The 7,347-nt window shown below is 46.2% G+C and overlaps 1 long non-coding RNA gene across 2 annotated transcripts; it reads left to right on the top strand.

The window, feature by feature from the left end:
* The first annotated feature begins 3,966 nt into the window (after nucleotides 1–3,966).
* Nucleotides 3,967–4,746, top strand: LOC144989199 (uncharacterized). 2 transcript variants are annotated; one of them, XR_013653344.1, is made up of 4 exons: nucleotides 3,967–3,996; nucleotides 4,107–4,141; nucleotides 4,323–4,384; nucleotides 4,542–4,746. It is a non-coding gene; the product is annotated as an uncharacterized LOC144989199 (long non-coding RNA). The 2 variants fall into 2 exon arrangements; XR_013653345.1 differs by lacking the exon at nucleotides 4,542–4,746 and having other exon boundaries at nucleotides 3,980–3,996; nucleotides 4,212–4,410.
* Nucleotides 4,747–7,347: the final 2,601 nt, after the last annotated feature.

The following is a 7,347-nucleotide window of genomic DNA, read 5'->3' as shown; positions in this document are numbered from 1 at the left end:
AGGGATGAATGTAATCAATCAGTGCTATGATGTGCTATTTGGTCAGCATGGGCCTTCTTTGTTTGATCTCCCACCCCTAGTGCATGCTTCACCTCCATGGCAACAGGCTCTACAGTTTTGTCATCAATCCCGGCGTCATCCAGTCAGAACAGGCCTGGCCAAGGTCAGAGGCCGCAGACCTATTCTAATACCGGGAGGTACAGTTAAGTTGGTAGCGGCCACTTGCGCACCACACTTTGGCAATGTCTCGTCTGTTCTGCTGGAGCCAGCTAGTAGCCCGTTACCGGATGGCCTTTTGGTTTCACCTTGTTTGGTCCGTGTAGAGAATGGCACAGCCTTCATTCCAGTTGTGAATGTAGCACTCACGCAGACAAAACTGTACCCCCGCAGCATTGTGGGTAATCTGGTCCAAGCCACAGTTCAAGGGCTCCCTTCAGGGATTTGTGAGATTCCAGAGGAGTCTGGGGTTACAGCTTCTATCAAGGTCCACGAGGGTCACGTTAGTAGTGTTGGCCAACAGTTACAGAACATTGATCTGTCTGAGCTATCGGAGACCGAACAGGAACAAGTGAGGACATTTCTGTTGAGGCATGAGTCAGTTTTCTCTGCGTCTGAAAGTGATCTTGGCTGTACTAATCTGATTTCACATGAAATCCCTCTGCTCGATGACAAGCCTGTTAGACAGCGGTATAGGCGGTTGCCCCCCTCTGATTATGAGGCGGTGAAGGCCCACTTGAGACAGCTGTTGGATAGTCAGGTTATCAGGGAAAGTAGTAGCCCCTATGCCTCTCCTATTGTCCTGGTGCGAAAGAAGGATGGTTCCCTCCGAATGTGCGTCGATTACCGGCAGCTTAACCGCAAGACTAGGAAAGATGCCTTCCCTCTTCCCCGCATTGAGGAGTCTTTGGATGCCCTTTGTGGGGCCAAATGGTTTTCCACGCTCGACCTGGCTAGCGGCTATAACCAAGTGTCGGTGAATGAGAGAGATCGCCCAAAGACTGCTTTCTGCACACCATTTGGGCTATTTGAGTTCAACCGGATGCCCTTTGGTTTGTGCAACGCGCCAGCTACTTTTCAGCGGTTGATGGAGAGGATGTTTGGGGCAGAACATTGTCAATCCCTCCTACTATATCTGGATGATATTATTGTGTTCTCTTCCAGTGTAGAGGACCACTTAAATCGTCTGGACCGGGTGCTGGGTCGACTGCACAGAGAAGGACTAAAAGTTAAGCTGGAAAAGTGTTGCTTTTTCAGGAAGGAGGTCAATTACCTTGGCCATCTGGTCTCCCGTGAAGGGGTATCTACGGATCCATCCAAGGTGTCAGCTGTGGCCAATTGGCCACACCCCACAACTGTCTCTGAGCTTCGGTCCTTCCTTGGATTTGCCAGTTATTACAGGCGGTTCGTGGAGGGGTTTTCAAAGCTGGCTGCGCCATTACATCGCCTGGTTGCTGAATTGGCAGGCAGAAAAGGAAAAGAACCACCCCTGGAGAGCCACTGGAGCAATGCATGTGAGGCAGCTTTCAATGAGCTTAGGAGGAGACTGGTGAGTTCACCCACTCTGGCATTTGCCAATTTTAACCTCCCGTTTATTTTGGAAGTGGATGCAAGCCATGCAGGCCTTGGAGCAGTTTTGTCTCAAGAGCAGGATGGCAGGGTTAGACCCATCGCCTATGCCAGTCGAAGCCTCAGCCCAGCAGAGAAAAACTATAGTTCCATGAAACTAGAGTTTCTCGGAATGAAGTGGGCTATGACTGAAAAGTTTCGGGAGTATTTGTGGGGCCAACATTGCACCGTGTGGACTGATAACAATCCATTAAGTCATTTGGAGACAGCCAAGCTGGGGGCAACTGAGCATCGTTGGGTGGCCGAGCTGTCGGCATTCAACTATGATGTAAGATATCGACCAGGGCGGGCTAACACAAATGCAGATGCATTGTCCAGGCAGCCACCCACAGCAATGACAAGGATGAACACTGAGTCAATGTTGGAAGGAGTAGCCATCCCGGTTGCTATACATCAAGCTGTTCGACAGGAACCGCAGTTTACCCAGTATGCCGTCTCTGCTTTTCCCTCATATACTCTAAATGATCTCAAATTGTTACAGGAAGCAGACCCCACTATTGGTGCCTTTCTTCAATTCTGGAAGGCACAGAAAGCCCCAAGTTCCAGTGCTCGGGACAAACTGTCAGGACCGGTTCGAGTACTGTTACGGCAGTGGGACAAGATCACAAGTAAGGATGATTTGATCTTTCGAAAGGTACAGCGGCCAGATGGAGGGGAGGAGATCCTACAACTGTTGTTGCCTATGTTCCTCAAAGAAGAAGTTCTGCAGCAGCTGCACGATGACCATGGCCACCAGGGGATTGAACGTACCACTGAGCTAGTAAGGCAGAGATGTTATTGGCCAGGAATGAGCGATGACGTTAAACAATGGTGCAAAGACTGTACACGATGTATCCTGGCAAAGACCTCTCAGCCCAAACTCAGTGCACCCATGGGGCATTTGTTGGCTTCCCGCCCAAACCAAATCTTAGCAGTGGACTTTACCCTTCTGGAACCAGCTACTGACGGGAGAGAGCACGTCTTGATAATGACGGATGTGTTTTCTAAATTCACACAGGCGGTGCCTACCAGAGACCAGAAAGCCGCAACGGTGGCCAGCGCCCTTGTTCGGGAGTGGTTCTTCCGTTTTGGTGTTCCCGCTCGCCTCCACTCCGACCAAGGACGCAGCTTTGAAAATGCTGTTGTCGGTCAGCTGTGTAGCCTGTACGGAGTGCAGAAATCCCGGACTACACCATACCACCCCCAGGGAAATGGGCAGTGTGAGCGGTTCAATCGGACAATGCATGACCTGTTGCGGTCACTGCCAGCAGAGAGGAAAAGACACTGGCCAGAATACCTGCCTCAATTGGTGTTCTGTTACAATACCACTACTCATCAGTCAACAAGTGAGTCACCGTACTACTTGATGTTTGGCCAAGAACCTCAACTGCCGGTCGATTTCCTTCTGGGCAGGATTGAAGAGCCAGAACGGGGGCAAGTGACTGACTGGGTGCGAGAACATCAGCGCCGCCTTGCAGTGGCCTTCCATGGCGCCAGGGAACGTCTACAGGCAGCTGCCCTAAAACGCAAAGACCGGCATGACCGCCAAACCCTCTGTGATCCATTGGCAGAGGGGCAGCTAGTGTACCTGAAAAACTGCACCATGCGCGGTCGCACCAGGATTCAAGATGCCTGGAGTCCTGTTTTACATAAGGTAATACAGGCCCCTACACCAGATGGAGTTGTGTACTCAGTTGCACCCGTTCAAGATCTGGGTAGGATTCGTCAAGTCCACCGAACCATGATGAAGGCAGCCAATGTGGATCGGGCCTCAGAGCTGCCTCACATGCAGGAAGTGCCTCAGGTAACCGGAATGCAGTCTGGTGGTGAGGAAGACGACCAGGGTGCATGGGTCATGCTTGACCCCAGAGGAGGCCAACCTGAACCATCCTATGCACAAACCCTCCTTCAGGGTGACCTTGTGGACAATGTTACACCTCAGGAAGAGTGCGTCCCTGCTACAGAACCTTTCCAAGCTCCTGTGTTACCCACTGGGTCTGATGCAGAAGGTCTGAGGAGGTCTACACGCGCCACAGCAGGACGACATAGAAACCTGCATCACCTCCCAGCATCAGTGTTAAATCAGGCAGATGGGGCTACGAACTCCCAGGTAGCTGAGCTAGAGGGTTGCATTACTGCCATTTTTCGACCATGGTGTTGAGTAGGTAGATTTGTTTTTTTGTTTTTTTTATCCGTGGGGCACGGATACAAAAAGGGGGGGTAAAATGTGACAGACAGAGCTGTGGGTGGTGGTTTGTCCCTCATGGTGTTCCATAGTTTAGCATTCATGGCCAGCACCTGTCTGTTGAGCTGTGATTGGCTCACAAGGCTGATAAATAGCAGCAGTGGGAGTTCCATCTAGATGCTGGTTTCCTGGTTTGGCCTTGGTAGGTGAGCCTAACATGTGGACCGTTTTTACTAAAGCTTTTAATCAATTGAGTCCTTTTACTAAAGTTTTTAGCATTTGAGTTTGCAACATTTTAAATTCTATTTATTAACAGGTGGTGGCATGAGTTCTGACCCTGGGGCATGAGAGGTAATATAAGGGTTTGTAAAACATGTGTTTGTCCCAGGGGAGAACTAACTTATTTTTCTTTTTCCAGCAGAGTTGCCACTGCTGTTTTGCTTAGTGTTTTTAGTCATTGTTTTTAATGTTTTAATCAAGCTTGACACCCTTGCTTTTATCCATTTTTTTAAACTGTTGTGCTCATTTTTAGTATCTTGGTGTCTGGACCTGGCTGAGGGTAGCTGCCTCCTCCTTTTATCCTTATGGTAGCTGGTGGGTGCCATATATGGTATTGTGTAAGGGGGACCCCCCTGTTTTCAGCCCATAAATTAGTGGTGACCTGCTCAGGTGCACCTCTTCTGTTTTGTATTTTCTTTTAATCACTGTTTGGGTTGTGGTGTGTTTTTGTGTGTATTTGGACCCTGAGCAGGTACTCCTGGTGGGAGTTGGATCAGGTATCTCCCTTGGTGGTGTTTGTGGCTACCCGCCAGTGCAGTGGGGCTGAGGCGATCTTGGAGGCAGCCGCCCTCATGCAGTGTTGGAGTGCGGTCCAACTGTCTGAGTCCATTTTAACTTTCTCTTTTATGGAATCTGTGTCAAGTTTTTAATAAATTATATGTTTTTAACCTATCAAATCCAGTCTCCATTTGGGTTAACAAATGTAAGAGGGCGTTCGGTCACACATACATATTTCAGAAATATTTGCAATTCACTGGGATGCATTCTTTCAGGTATATCTTTATTTTAAATCAGGGCATAGAAGAGTTAAGATTTAGTGTGGAAGTTTTGTATTTTGATAGGGTAGGTGTGCTGTTTGTTCTAACAGCTAGTATCACCAGGGTGTTCTGGGGTTTCGGGGGAGGGGGATTTTTAATGCCATGCTGTCAACATTGAACCAAAGTTTTATTTCTGCTTTCACTATCTCAGCCAAAATGTGCATTTATGACTGTACCTCGACTAATCACTGTGCTAACTGTTGTAGTATTCTTTCTTTCTTTTTTCTCTTCTTGGAATATATTTAGGCTTTAATGGCTTGTTTTGTTGATATTGTAACATGGAATGTCAGGCCTGAACCACCCAGTTAAAAGATAAAAGCTCTCACTCACTTAAAGAATATGGGTACCGGAATAGCATTTGTTCAGGAAACGCACCTTAAAAATGTAGACAATGCCCGCTTGAGAGGTGGTTGGGTTGGATGGCTATTTCATTCGACTTTTCAGGCGAAGGCGAGGGGAGGTGCAATATTAATAAATAAGAATATCTCTTTCACCCCCTCCTCAGTCTTAGCTGATCCCAATGGTAGATATGTAACAGTCACAGGTTTACTCTATAATCTTAAGTTCACTCTAGCCAATATATACGCTCCAAACACTGACGATCCAAATTTTTTCTCTCGTATTTTTGAACGACTGCCATGTTTAAATTCACATTTTTATGGGCGGAGACTTAAACTTGTGCTTGAATCCAGAAATGGATAGATCCTCTGTTAAACCAGGATACGCAATACCCAAAGCCGCTTCCTACGTTCAGTCTTTCCTCTCTACCTATGGCGTCTTGGACATCTGGCGTTTCCTGCATCCACAGGACAGACAATACTCTTTTTTCTCCAATGCTCACAAGACCTACAGTAGAATAGACTATTTTCTAACGGATAATAAACTGACCCCCTATATTCAGGCATGTGATTATCGACCAATTGTAATAGCAGATCATGCACCATTGGTACTTAAATTAAAAATACCAGGAGTATCCCCACCCAGACGGCACTGAAGATTCAACTCTCTGTTGCTGAGTGACGAATCATTTTTGAAATTCATCTCTGATCAAATAAATTAATTTAACACCGGATGTCTCCATAGCATCGGTTTGGGAAGCCTTAAAGGCATATCTTAGAGGTCAAGTGATCTCTTATGTAGCTAAAAAGAAACGAGACGCTATCGCTAAACAAAGAGATTTAGAGAAACGGATTGCAGATGTGGACAACAGACACTCATTAAATCCCACACCTGATTTGTACAAAGAACGTCTAAAACTTCAGGGAGAACATGATAGGCTCACTTTTCATTCCATAGAATACCTACTGCTTGAAAACAGGAGTAATATTTACGAACATAGTGATAAGACAGGAGAGGTTCTAGCAAGACAGTTGAAGGGTTCAAGGGCCAAACAAACTATAAGCGCAGTGACAACGAAAGCTGGGGAGACGGTCATAGAGCAACAACAGATAAATGATGTCTTCCGAGACTACTACTGCAATTTATATAGTTCGGAGGACACCTGTAATTCTGATCTTCTTTCTAAGTTTTTTAGACATCTACATATACCAGCGGTGTCTCCGGAGGATGTCTCTGTCTTAGATGCACCAATACAACAGCAGGAGATAGTAGCAGCTATTGAATCCCTGCAGCCACACAAATCACCAGGTCCAGATGGCCTACCAAGTGAATTCTACGAAGCATTCTCTGAAAAACTGGCTCCAATGTTAGCCAATGTATATACAGACTCTTTTAACAATGGTGTTCTTCCAAGTAGTCTAAATCAAGCATGCATCACATTACTCCCAAAAACAGACAAAAATCTCTTAGACTGTGGTTCTTATAGGCCCATCTCACTTCTTAACTGTGATTATAAAATCTTAGCCAAAGTTCTCGCATGTCGTTTAGAAAAAGTGCTGCCTACCATTATATCTTGTGACCAGACTGGTTTTGTAAAAGGTCGGAGATCCTTTTTTAATATACGTCGTTTATTTAACATTATGTATACCGCCAGTATTAACGAAACTGAATGCCTTCTCTCCATGGCTGCAGAGAAAGCTTTTGATAGAGTGGAATGGATTTATTTGTTTGAAACTCTGAGAAGATTTGGACTTCGTGGACCCTTTTTATCCTGGATTAAACTGTTATACTCATGTCCCTCAGCCATGCTCCTTACAAATGATACATATTCCAAACCGTTTAGACTACATCGTGGTACTTTCAAGGCTTTCAAGTACTTTCAAACTTTCAAGGCTGTCCTCTAAGCCCCCTTCTCTTCGTATTAGCCATCGAACCATTAGCTATCGCTATAAGAAGCCATTCTTCCATCCATGGTGGGGCAAAGAACATAAGCTAGCTCTTTATGCCGACGATCTCCTGCTGTTCTAATCCAGGGCTGAAACAACAATCCCAAATATCGTAGACCTCCTGACAGAATTTGGTAAAAGTCTCAGCATACAAACTCAACCTACACAAATGTGA

This window comes from Oryzias latipes, chromosome 22 (genome assembly GCF_053564925.1).
Source record: "Oryzias latipes strain Hd-rR chromosome 22, Olatipes_Hd-rR_3.1".
NCBI lineage: Eukaryota > Metazoa > Chordata > Actinopteri > Beloniformes > Adrianichthyidae > Oryzias > Oryzias latipes.
Note: the sequence above shows the minus strand (reverse complement) of the source record. Positions and strands in the feature narration are given on the sequence as shown.